A 12,736-nucleotide genomic window follows, 5' to 3' on the forward strand; every position below is an offset into this window, starting at 1 on the left:
ACCTGGTAGCCACTGGGTCTCACCAGGTTAGATGTGTGTTCCCGTGCGGAAGGTGAAGAGGACCCGGGAAAGTAAGGTTGTGACCAAATGGTGGTTTCTTGGGTATTCACCTGCACGTGGTGTGTGAAATACTGGTTTTATTCTCCACCCCCCGTCTTAGGTGCTTATTAAAGGAAATTAAGCGTAACTGAACTTTATACTTGGGAAAATGTAATTTGGTATATGAGGATCCCTAGATTGCTTTGTAACTTCCTAGATACACAATAACAGCAAGTGGCTGGAGATGACTCCATCGGGTGTGGTAGCCATTCCAGAAACTACTCCGTTTCATCGCGCGGTAAACTGTGCTGAAGGGAAGAGTCATCCTTTGCTCCAGGGCTCCCTTTTTCTCCCCAGAAGCTTGTGTGAATACATAATAATTGGCCCTTACAGGAATACTCCAGGTATCCAATTCTAAAGCATATATTCTTGACCTGTCTTTATCAGATAAAATCAACATCCCAGGACAATGTTGAATTTAAGCAGATAACTAAGTAGAGCCTCTGTATTCATAATACTCTTTTTTTTTTTTAAGATTTTATTTATTTATTTGACAGAGATCGCAAGTAGGCAGAGAGAGAGATGGGGAAGCAGGCTCGCTGCAGGGAGCCTGATGGGGGCTCGATCCCAGGACCCCGGGATCATGACCTGAGCTGAAGACAGAGGCTTTAACCCACTGAGCCACCCAGGCACCCCAGTATTCGCAATACTCTTAATGGTAATGGGTTTGCTCTCCCACAACACCCACGACTTCTTGATTTTCTACCAATCCAGTGTAGTGCAAATGGAAGGTGTGCCTTCAGACAGAATGCAGGTGTATCTAGCTTATTAATTGGGGAGTGACTCCTTTTGTACAATTGTAATATGAAACAATATTCATCTAGTTTCAAACTGCTAGTTTATTTGGGATGCCTATAGTTAGTTGCAAGAAAGAGAAAACCCATTTCAAATTTGCTGAATGTAGGCAGTTGGCTCACTACAAAATTAAGGGTAGATTGGGCTTTTAGGATTGATTTGTTTGTGTTACTTCAGCTCTGTATATCTATGATTTTGTCAACTTTACTACCCCTTGTGTATGCTGGCTTCCTTTCAGACTTCAGTTGTCTGTAGTTCTAGACCCCATTCTATACATATCATCATCCAGAAAGAAAAAACTTCTGGTTTTCTCTCTTACATCGGAAAATTTCCCAGAAGCCTCAGCATATTTGTCCATGCGTCCGTTTAATAAAAGATCTGACATGGACAAGAGAAACAATTACCATGATTGGCTCAGGCAAATCGGAGTTAGCCTTGAAGCTGGAGTCCGTTCCCCAGATTGGATGGTTGTGACACAGTGCCTACAGAAGTGTTGACTGAAGTGTCCACAGCAGATTGGTATATACTCTCCAGAATCTGCAGAATCTGAGTATCGTTTTCAAGAAACAGAGATTCAGACCACCTGAGAATTAAGGTGTTTCTTCTAAGATGCATCTGTAGCAGATCTAGAGCAGAAAATCCGAAACAGGTAGACGTGGGTCCGGATGTTCTCCTTCCTCGGGGGCAGCCTCGCTAACCTCTCATGACATTTGTGCTTTTCTCCGTGTAAATTCTTTCCTTCGGTAGATTTTTGGGTAGGGGGATTTACCAGTGAAACCGTATGGACCTGGAATGATCTTTAGGCAAAGGCTTCTAATTATGGATTCAGATTTTCTATTTCTTTATTGTTAGTTTCGGTAAGGGGGGGTTTTCTAGGACTACAGTTCTCAAACTTCTGGGTCTCTGAATAATCGGAAAAAAATTACCGAGGACTCCCCCATCCCAAAGAGTTTTGGTTTATGTGGTTTATATGGATATTAATTCCATGAGAAATTAAAACACATTTTAAAGATATTATTTCTAAATGAATTAATAAATTCATTATATGTTAAACATTTCTATTTTAAGTTATGCTTCCAATTTTAAAAATGTAGGAGACATCTGAATTATCTGCTTCTACATACAGTATGTTCCATTATATTATTTTGGTCAAAGCATATGGGGAAAACCTGGCCATATATATATATATATATATATATATATATATATATATTTGGAAAAGAGAGGAGTTATTTTAATAGCCTTTTCTGAAAATTGTTGATATTCTTGTTTTGATACTTCACTAAAATTAGACAAGTGGTACTTTCTTAAAGGTTAGTTGCAATGTGGAATTTGTACTGGATTATTTTAAAATCCGTTGCCTTACCTTACTTGGGATGGATCTTTCACTTGGGTGTGATTTTGTTACATTATTTATGTAGAAAGTAATGGTTCCCTGAGTTATGCAGATCTTCCAAACATTGACACGTTTCATTACACATTATAAAAAAAATCACTTTTTTTCATATCAACATCAGTCTAGTCAGATACACCTTTATTGGGGAGTAGAAAGCTCTTAGTGGGTGATACGAGAATTCTAAACTTTTTATCAAGAGTCAGATTTTATCATTGGTAACAAATATTGTCAGTTGTTGTCTTTAAAACCAAATACTCGCTTCATTTCTGAGAAAAATCTGTCAAATACTGAAGTCTAAATAATTATAGTTTGTCTCTTAGTCTTTCTTTCAAGTAAAAATGGTATTCGATGAAAAAAAATCATTAGCTCAGCTCCTAACTCAATCACAAAAGGGCTGTTCTTTGAGAAAACTATGTTTTGGTATGCTGAAGAAGTGCTTTGTACATCCCATTTTGCCACTCAGAGATTTTATTTTATTTATTTGTCAGAGAAAGCACAAGGGGGGAGCGGCAGGCAGAGGGAGAAGCAGGCTCCCCACTGAGAAGGGAGCCCAGTGGTATCACAACCTGAGCCTAAGGCAGATACTTTGACTGAGCCACCCAGAAGTCCCAAAAAGATGATTTTTGAAGGAATAAGATGGAATAAATTTAACAATTTTTGTTGCTTCATCAAGGATGCTCTTAGGTGAAGTTGATTCCCCCCCACCGTGAGTGCACGGTGGTAAAGAATACAATGGCCAGTAGTCATTTGGTGCCGTTGACTAAAGTGCCTGTAGTTTGACTCACCATGTCTTCTGCACAATTATTATAAATGTCAGTACAGTGAAAAAAGCAGATGATATCTTAGTATTGTTATGAAAGTAATTTTGATCTCATGGATTCCCTGAGGGAGTCTTGGGCTCTCCCAGTGGTGAGATTCACTGTTAGAGGACTGTATCTATCCCGTTTTCCATTTTCGAATTTATTGGCATAAAGTAGTTTATAATATTCTTTCACCTTTGTTGTGTCTGTAACATCTGTAGATTTGTCCCCTTTCCCATTCCTAAAACTGATTATTCTTGTCTTTCCTTTCTAGATTAGCTTTACAAGAGATTATTTTTTCAAAGAATGAACTTTTGACTTTGCTCATTCTTGTATTGTCTTTTCTGCTTTAACTTTATTTCCACATTATATTCCTTTCTTTTTCCTTCTGGTTTAGTTCGCTGGGGGTTTTTTCTAACTTGTCGATATAGACACTCAGCTTTTTGGTTTTCAACCTTTGCTCTTTACCGTATGTATTTTAAGGGTGTCATTTTTATTATTATTATTATTATTTTTTTTTTTTAAGAGAGCTCACACACCCGAGAAGGGAGGGAGGGGCAAGGGAAGAGGGAGGGAGCGAATCTTAATCAGGTTCCACGTCCAGCATGGAGCCCAACACAGGGCTTGATCTCACAATCCTGACGTCATGACCTGGGGTGAAATCAAGAGTTGGATGCTTATCTCCCTGAGACACCGAGGCACCCCAAGGCTGTACATTTGTCTTTAAGCATTGATTCTAGCTTCATCAGACAAGATTTGACATGTCATCTTTCCATTACCAATCATTATTATCAATTTTCATTAGAATTTCTCATTTCCATTATGATTTTTCTTCTTTGATCCATGGGTTAATTAGAGTCATTTGGTTAGTTTTCAAATATTTGAGATTTCCTAGGTTTTGCTTAATAACCGTGATCAAGGAAGCTCTCCTAATGATGCTTTGAAGTGTGTTTAGCCTTGCTTTGTGGCTCTGTGTATTGTCAGTTTTGGTTAAATGTTCCAGTGGCCGTTTGGGGGACAAACATGTATTATGCAGTTATGGCAGCCTTCTGATACTGAATACATTAATTAAGTCAGTTTTGTTATGTTATTGAGATCCTGTATATTCTTACTGATTTGGGCAGGGGGGAGATCTGTATTTGTAGAATTATTTCTATTGTTAGTTCTTTCAAGTTTTGATGTATATATTTTGAGGCTACATTGTTAGGTGTATATGAATTTGGAAGATTTGCTTTGACCAACTGATGCCTTTAATCATTATGAAATGCCCTTTTCATGTCTAGTAATACCTGTTTCCCTAAAATTTACTTTATTTGATGTTAGTATACCTAATGTTTGTGTATCATAACTGTATTATTCTTTTCACTTTCAACCCTTCTAGCTCTTAGTTTTAGAATATACTCTTATAAACCACCATGTAATTGGGATTTTTTTTTAAATCAATTTACAATTTTTTTTTTTAGATTTTATTTTAAAGTGATCTTTACACCCAACATGGGGCTTGAACTCACAAACCTGAGATTAAGAGTTGCACACTCTAACTGAGCCAGCCAGGCATCCCAACAATCTTTGTATTTTAAATGTAGTATGTAGTCCATTTTTATTTAATTGCTGATTTTTTGGCTTAAATTTACCCTCTTACTGTTTTGTTTTCTTTTGTCTCCTCTTGTCTGTATATCATTTGCATTATTATAAGTCATTTGCATTATTATACCCCTCCTCCTGCTTGTTATCTAGATATCTTTTTTTTTTTAAGATTTTATTTATTTATTTGACAAAGAGAGAACACAAGTAGGCAGAGCAGCAGGCAGAGGGAGAGGGAGAAGCAGATTCCCCACTGAGCAGGGAGCCTGATGTGGGGCTTGATCCCAGAACCCTGGGATCATGACCTGGACTGAAGGCAGATGTTTAACTGACTGAGCCACCTGGGCACCCCTACCTAGATATCTTTTTAATTATTCTTTTAGAGGTTATTGAAATTAAAGCTTACCTACATAGTACCTTACCACCTCTTGGACTACCTATTTCTACCTTTACATCTTTTTATACTGTTTGGTCATGCATTTTTAATTCTGTATTTTAAACTTTGAGGGCATCATTATTTGGTAGAAATTTTATTAATTTAGGTTTATTCACATAATTACTCCTTCCTTTGTTCTCTTTGTTCTTTCTATTTGTTCCTTGTCCTATTGCTTCCAAATTTTTGTGATTTCTTTTGGAATAATATTCCTTCTGCCTGAAGAACTGCCTTTACAGTTTTTTGGTCTGCTAGTAACAAATTCCTTGACTTTCTGTTTTTCTTGTGTGAAAATGTTTTTCTTAAGTTTTTTGTGGGGGAGATACAGAATAGTGAATTGGCAGTTATTTTCTTTCTGTACTTCAAAAGTATTATCCCTCTGCTGTCTGACTTCCTTGGTTTCCTTTAGTGTTGATAGCTATTTTAAGGGGCAATACCTTTTTATTTCTTTGGTTATTTTTAAGATTTCATTTTTGTCTGTGATTTTTAATAGTTTTCCATATTTAGCTTCTGAATGGTTTCCTTTGTATTTATCTCGCCAAAGCTTTGTTACTGTCCCTTGAATCTTGCCCATTATCTCTTCAAACATTCTTTTTGGCATATTGCCTTTCTCTCCTCGCCCTGCAATTAAAAAATATATTAGACCTTTTTACTGTTTTCATCTACACTTTTTTTGAATTTCCTTCTTAAGTCTCTCCATATATCAGACTGACTGTTTTCCTATACATATCATCATTTATTTAGTTCTTCCTTCAGCTCTATCTAGTCTGTTAAATTGACCTATTGATCTATTGAGTTCTCAGTTTTAGTCATCCTATTTTTCAGTTCTGGAATTCCCACTTTTAATATAGTTTTCAATTAACTCTTGATATTCTCTCTCGTTTAACTTAATAAACATACTAACAACCATTATTCTAAAGTTCTTGTCTAATAATTTTAATATCTGGAACTCTTTTTTTTTTTTTTTTAAAGATTTTATTTATTTATTTGACAGAGAGAGATCACAAGCAGGCAGAGAGGCAGGCAGAGAGAGAGGAGGAAGCAGGCTCCCTGCTGAGCAGAGAGCCCGATGCGGGCCTCGATCCCAGGACCCTGAGATCATGACCTGAGCCGAAGGCAGCGGCTTAACCCACTGAGCCACCCAGGCGCCCAATATCTGGAACTCTTGAACATGTTTTCTTCTCATTATTTTTATTTTACTTATTTTTTACACATTTCTGACATGAACTTAACTTGTGTATGATAATGTATAGATAATTGAGGCTCTGGATGTTATCCTCCTCAAGAAGATTTACTTTTGGCGACAAGGTAGGAAATTGGAGAATGAGCTTTCGGAAGATGGACTTCAGTCTCCTGAGTCTATTCTGTCTAGTTCACCTTTTCTCCTATGCCATAGCCCTTCAGATAACCAACTTAGAAGTCTAGGGATTCATCCGTAGTATTCCCTGAGTTATTGACATCACAGCCTTGGGAGAGTCCAGACGCTCTGTTCAGCTTCTCATCCCCTCAGTCACTGCTTTCAAATTGGCAGATGTGACACCAAATACCCATCATGGTCCTCTGGGTTTCCCTTCTCTCAGGGGTCTTAGCCTCTAAAGTTGTAGTTATGGTATAGCACCCTCGTGCCTTCAAATATATTTTTATATTTTGTATAGGTTTTTTTTTTTTCGTTTTTTTTTTAAAGATTTTATTTATTTATTTGACGGGGATCATAAGCAGGCAGAGAGGCAGGCAGAGAGAGGAGGAAGCAGGCTCCCTGCTGAGCAGAGAGCCCAATGTGGGGCTCGATCCCAGGACCCTGAGATCATAACCTGAACCGAAGGCAGAGGCTTAACCCACTGAGCCACCCAGGTGCCCCTCATTGTTTTTTGTTGAAGGCTTGGTTGCAACGTGCTTACTTGCTGTTATTGGGCAGAAATCTCCTCTGTCAAGTGTTCATCCTTATTACGATCCCCCGGCACACTCCCTTCTATCAGAACATTATGTCACTTAAGCTTTGGTTAGACTTCACCTTGCCTTTACGTGTGGCATTCTTTCAAGTTCAGCCGTGTCTGAAGTTGCTAGCTAACCCGATGTGGTCACCTAGGATAGAGAGTGTTGGAGGTGTGGAGTGGGGTGCAAGGGTCTCGTTAGTGCATTAGTACAAACGAAGTCCGCTGATTGCAGGAGCTGAGAGAAAACAGGATCAGTGGCCTCAGAAAAAGTGTGGGCCTGGCCGCTCTTTTGAAGTTTGTGTCCGATCCAGGACAAAGTGTATCCTGGGGGTAGACCAGACACTTCAGATAAAACAGGCAGACCAATGAAAAATACACGGGGTTTCATTAACATCTTGCATACCTGTAGGCACTGATCAAATTATAGGTCACATTATTTTTTATTTAGAAATCAGTGTTTTCAGTCACAACACAGTGGGTATTTCTTGGCCTGAGGTCTTCATTACCCTCCTGTATCTGGCAATTATTTTCTTGGCCTGAGGTCTTCATTAACCCTCCTGTATCAGAACACAGTGGGGTCATGTCGCAGCAATAACAGCAGAGACAATATAGCCAAAGTCCTTTTCCAGCCCTGAGTTTAACTTTTCAATTCATTTTCAGTAGAACAAAATCTCCATTGATAGCCTAAGCTCTGAAATGTGTTTCAGGCAGAAATTAAAGGAACTTCATCTGTCCTTTTTCTAAGCTGGGTAGGATGAGTGTTTGGAGAAAAAAATAGTTTAATTACTGAAAACTACTCCATCTAGAGGCTTATGACTCATTTTGTGTGACCTTAGATTTACTTTTTCTTTGGACATATGGGGCCAGAAGACAGGAGGCAAAAATAGCTTCCCTTGAATAATAACTTTTCCTTTCTGGAAACCAGAAAAGTATCCAATTCCACAAGTTCCAACATGTCCCTAGTTAACATCTCTCTTTCTCAACATATATTAGGTCTCCCTCTGGAAAGGCGGGTCAGGAAGAAAATGCAGAGGTGATCTGGGCCATGGGCGAGAGCGACAAAGAAATGACAAGACCGAAACTAGGAGAGCTCTGTGTCTCCAGTAACTAGACGGTACGGCGTAGCTGCCGTGCCACGCACTGACTCACCCCCATGGTCAGCGCGGCAAGCCTCTTGGAAATTGGGCAGTGGGCCTAAAAAAAATAAAAGATCGTCAGCCCCCACTCTCTGGATAACAGGGAGAATGAAGTCAAATTCAGGATGCATTTGTTTCCATAAAGAAATTTTCATTAGCATCACTTTGTAGCTAAATTTACACTAAGTGTGTTTTGGGTAAAGGAGTAAGATGGCAGAAGACCTAGAATTAATGTGGGGAGAGATTCTAGAGCGGGGTCAATGGGCTACCCAAATGTGGCTGGCTTTATAGCTCGGTAGGAGTTAATACCTAGACTTGGTTTTATCAGAACCTAAGTTTTTAGCAACTTGGGTTTTCTCAGAAACCGATTTTACTTTAGAACTGATAAAGTAGAAGATAAATAATGTTGATCAACATGCCAATTTATTAACTTATAGTTCTAAAGGCTAGGGCACTTCCAGCCTCATCAGAAGATAACTGATAGGCCACATGGACCATCAGAAGTTAATTTGTGGACATAGGGTTAGAGCACAAGGAAGCTGAACATCATTTTTTTTTCCTGGCTTGGAAAACATGCTTTATAATTTTTCTACTTTTCTAGTGATAGAATATTTATGTCTCTCAGTTTTCGTTTTTTTATTCTGTGGTTGTAAACACTATCAAACTTTGGGTTTTGACTTGCTTTTTCCAGACACGCAAGCACACCACATTTCTCATATTATCACATTCTTCAGATCCGTGAATACAACCAGGGTAGTCTCCAGCTTCCTTGCGCATTCAGTTTCCACTTCTGTCTGGACACTTTAATCGCTGCAACACCTTGCCCTTCCTGTTTTGACTGGGGAGGATTAGTCTTAACTACAGGCAAGAAGTTTACTATTTAAATTTGGGAAAGTCTCTATCTGATAATTCAGAGGACATAAATTTACTAGACCTCCCACTTTATTGCATTTCCAACTAAGAAGAAATTAATAAATTTCTCCAAATACCTACTTCATCAATTTAGGGAAAGGGGGGACTTTTTCAAGGAATTTCTCACTCGTGACAAGAGCAAATAAATATTTTAAGACATTAAAAGTAAGATCTGTTTTTAAAAAGAACATTTAAAATGTGGGGTGTCTGTCTAGCTGAAAAGGATTGTCATAAAGTAAATTGATCTCAGAAATATTCCATATTCAAGGACAGACGATAACAAATTACAATTACAGCCTGATTTGGCGGTGGATCTATTAGTGAAAAGAAAAGTCTGCCATGTCTGTGGCAAAGGGCTGGTATATTGTAACTCTTGCCAGATGAAAAATTCTGGAAAGTAGAATCTGTTTCCATTGCAAGTTCTGGCAAAAGGACTCTCTAAAGTGGTGTGATGATTTTCTTTGAAAAGGGCTGATTGCAGCACGGTGCGAGACCCTAGTGTGTGCCAGACAGATTCCCAACACACCTGCCAGATGTTTTTACTGTTCTCTTACATATGTGGAAATTAAGGATCATAAGGAAGTTTTCAGGAAAATGTAAAGTCATTATGCTCAGATATGAAAATGTACACATGTTCAAGAATATATTTGATGCATTAATCCAGAGAACTAACCACATGTTACAATGAGTTCAAAAAAGTTTTCTAAGAAAAACCAAAAAACAAATAAACAAACAAAAACAACAAAAAACAGTTACATGGAGTAAAGGAATATTTACTGTACATTGTTCATTCAAAGGAATGAACTGTACATTGGAGATAATTTTTTTGTTGTTGTTTTAGGGAGGGAGTCATTTGAACCACTATTAGAGGAGACGGAATTTATATGTCTTAGCAGTTCCCTACAACTTACAAAGTCATAAAATAGCTCCCGTAGAATCAGAATCTCAGACAAAAAGGTATGCTTTAGACTATGCATAGTTCTCCATTGACATACAAGTTTTTCTTTCCTGATAACAGTAATTTGCCTGAGATAATACACGCGATGGGGAAATTCCTCTCGGCTGTGCACCCCACATTTGAATTACAGGGGAAGCCTGGAGGAGGTCACTGGAAGCTATTGTGTGATTCAGCCTTGAGGCAGTTGGCCTAGACCAGTTGTGGAGTGTAGTGGCTTAGCTTCTGTGGGAGCAGACTCTGAGCCTGATATTTTTGCACAGGAAGTTGACTGGGGAGTGCTCTTAGGAACAAAACACGGGAGGGAGCACAAGAAACTGGATTGAAGAGAGGAAGAAATTGAACTGGGATGCGGTTAGAGCAACAGCTTTAGTCGAAATTCGTGGGGTGATCTGGAGCTGGGTCATTCTTCTGAGATGTCCCGAATCAAGACAAGATGCTGAAGGTACTTCTGGGGAGGACAAGGCTCCTGGCAGCCGGGGGGTGGAGGGGGGCGCTTGCTGGCCCTGATCCTGAAGTGGAGTCTGGGCAGGGCACCACCACAGTCACTGCTGTTCTCGGGCTGCTGGTTTCCCCAGGTCTCCCTCCCTCTTCTGCTGCCTCTTGACTAGCACCTCTCCTAGTCTAGGTGTTTACCTGCTCTTACCTTAACTTTACCTGTCAGGGTGACCCAGACTCCCTCATCTTTGGGAACTCTAAGCCTCTGGTCACCATGCCCTTCTGAAGCAGTACAGCAATACTGCTGTACTATTTTCCACTTGAATTGGGCAAGGGATTACCAGGAGGCACCCCAGTGTATCAACTGGATGGCAGTTAAATGTTCTCTCCTGCCCCCAAAGTGTGACAGCAGCCGTGTCTCCTGATGATGTAGTTCTGTTACCTCCAGCACAGTGGTGACTTCTTTCCTTGCCCACTGGCCTATTACCACAAAGAACCCAAAGTGAAGAGGTCACAGACAAAGCCTAAATGGGACTCTTGATGTATCCTCTGGTGGAAGTTTCCCCTTCTTTGGACACCAATTTCTTTAGACACACAGAGCCTAAAGTTGTAGGAATGGGAAGCACAAATTCCCCAAATGGATTATTGATAAAGATGATAAGTGGGCCATTCCCATGTCTACCTGTTGGTCCCCAGTCTTGTGTTTTCCATTTATTGGGGTCCTAGAACCACTAGAATGGCCATTGATTGAGGATATATCCTGCCTCCTGAAGGATGCTGCCCCACCCTCACAAGATATCATTTCCAAGTTGGTACCTCAGCTGCACCCTTGAAAGCCAGTTGTTTAAAAGCCAGTCAAACTTCGATTGTCCAACAGCATCTATGGTACCTGGTATGACGAGTGGAGCCCATGGTGATAAGCCTACTCTTCTACCCCCTACTATAAAGTCCTTTGTTCCGATTCGATGCTACATGGCATCCTGTGTCCGTGGGTTCAAACCTGCAACCCCCACATGATCATAGGGCTGAAGCCCTCAAACAGGAAAGGCAAGACCCATACTTAGAACATGTGTCAATTCTAGTCAAGAGAAGTGTCCTATCTAGGGGTCCAGTGTAGACAACCTGCCATCGAGTGGATTGTTGTTCTCCTTGAGGGATGGGGATCGTATCAAGGGCCCACCTGTGATCTCTACCACTCAGGTTAAAGGTTTGACAGGATCAGTAGCTACATCAGCTTTGGTGAATGGAATCCCATCGTATATCTTCCATCGCCGCCACAATGGCCTCTCCTTTCACACACCCATTTTGCCAGCGCGGGAGTGGCTATTGAAGAAAATGGCTGGGGACACCTGGGTGGTTGGTTAAGTGTCTGCCTTCGGCTCAGGTCATGATCCCAGGGTCCTGGGATTGAGTCCTGCGTCAGGCTCCCTGCTCACCAGGGGGCCTGCTTCTCCCTCAGCCTGCTGCTCCCCCTGCTCATTCTTTCGGTCTTTCTCTTCCTCTCATAAATACATAAATTAAAGAAGAAAAAAAGGAACAAGTTGGCTGATACCGATTGGCCAAATTGATATCAAATGTGGTCCAAATTTGGACTGGTTGTTCAAAGATCTTTATAATCCATGCCCACTCCTATCCATCCATCCCTGTGCTTCTACCCTTGTCCCTGACCTTCTTTCTCCTTTTAGGCCCTTGGCCAACCAGCCAGGCCATTTGCTATTTCCATGAGTTTACGTTTTTTTTTCTGGCCTCAGGCCTGTTCTATTTCTACTGAAGGTGGGTGGCTGGATAGCCTGATTTTGCCTTGCAAGGATTTCCCTTCGCCGCTGTCTTAAAGGGCCACCTGAGTGGAGCTATCTTGCAACAGCCATTTATTTTTGCTTTGCCTCTGCAGACCAAACCAACCCATCTGTGAACGAAACTTGGCTTGTTTCTCTCTCTCTTCCATAAGTTGGTTGTACAGGACACATGCCCACCCTTTTGGTCATAGGTGTGAGCTGAGGGAGCGGGCCCTGAGCAGCAGCAGGGAATGGCGTGGGAGGCAGGCTGGGCCACCTGCTCATATCCAATGTCCTCACTACCACATATCATAGAGTGCATTGCTGCTGGGCTTCCCCAGATTCGTGGCTTAACATCTGCCGAGTCACTTGTCAAGTCCTCTGCAAGGTCCAGCAGCAAACCAGGAGCTATTTTCAAATGACCTGTGGCTCCTCATGGTAAATGCCACAGCCTTACTCCAGAACCTTGTGGGTCCCGT

The sequence above is a fragment of the Neovison vison genome, chromosome 13 (genome assembly GCF_020171115.1).
Source record: "Neovison vison isolate M4711 chromosome 13, ASM_NN_V1, whole genome shotgun sequence".
NCBI classification, from domain to species: domain Eukaryota; kingdom Metazoa; phylum Chordata; class Mammalia; order Carnivora; family Mustelidae; genus Neogale; species Neogale vison.